The following is a 1293-nucleotide window of genomic DNA, read 5'->3' on the forward strand; positions in this document are numbered from 1 at the left end:
TCAATGCTACCATGTTAATCACTCACATTTTGTACATTACCCATCCCTTCACCCAAATCAATACTTGTCTCTACCTATCGAATGGTGTTCCCTCCCCTCCCCTGGTAACCACGAAAGAAAATTTCCTTCCATGTATGAACCTTTCCTTGACTTTTTACAATAACAGACTAATACAATATTTATCATTATTTCACTTATTTATTGACTTATTTCACCCAGCATAATGTTCTCCAAGTTCATCCACATTATGTGGTGTTTTGCAGATTCTATGTGATTTTTTTAGGGTTGCATAGTATTCCATTGTGTGTATGTACTGTAGTTTGATTATCCATTCTTCTATTGATGGGCACCTAGGTTGTTTCCATCTTTTTTGCTATTGTAAATAGTGCTGTGATGAACATGGGTGTGCATATATCTTTTCTTGTCCTGGCTCTTTCTTCTTCTTCTTCTTCTTCTTTTTTAAAATTGTGATTTGGGTGAAAATTTACAGAGCAAATTCACTTTCCTTACAGCAGTTCACATACACTTTGTCTCATGACATTGACTACAATTTACCACAATGCAAGAGCTTCCCTCTCTCTTCCTCCGCATAGTTACCTCTTCCCTGTGTCCTTCCCTCCATGCACTCCTGCCCCCTTAGCTATGTCCTTGTGCATACTTCTATTCTCACGTGATTGTTCTCTCCATCGAGTGTATCTACCTAGAGTAAATGTTCACCTCATATGCCTGTCTTTTGTTTGGTTGGACTGGCTCTCACTTCTGTAGGATATATACCTAGTAATGAATATCTGGGTCAAATGGTATTTCTAATTCCAACTGTTTTAAGGAATCGCCATACTGCTTTCCACAGTGGTTGTATCATTTGACAGTCCCACCAGCAGTGTATGAGAGTCCTAATCTCTCCGCATTCTCACCAGCATTTGTTGTTTTCTGTCTTGTTGAACTTTGCTACTAGTGCTGGGGCAAGATAGTATCTCACTGTTATTTTGATTTGCATCTCTCTAATGGCTAATGATCGTGAGCATTTCTTCCTGTGTTTGTTGGCCACCTGAATATTCTCCTTGGTGAAGTATCTGTTCATGTCTTCTGTCCATTTTTTAATTGGATTATTTGTCTTTTTGTTATCGAAGTGTTGGAGTTTTCTATAAATCCTAGAGATAAGTCCCTTGTCAGATATGTCACTGCCAAATATTTTTTCCCAGTCTGTAGGTTCTCTTTTGACTCTTTTGGAGAAGTCTTTGGAAGCACATAAAAATTTAATTTTTAGAAGGTCCCATTTATCTAGTTTCTCTT

The sequence above is a fragment of the Orycteropus afer genome, unplaced genomic scaffold (genome assembly GCF_000298275.1).
Source record: "Orycteropus afer afer isolate SDZICR_OR568_19922 unplaced genomic scaffold, OryAfe1.0 scaffold00188, whole genome shotgun sequence".
NCBI classification, from domain to species: Eukaryota; Metazoa; Chordata; class Mammalia; order Tubulidentata; family Orycteropodidae; genus Orycteropus; species Orycteropus afer.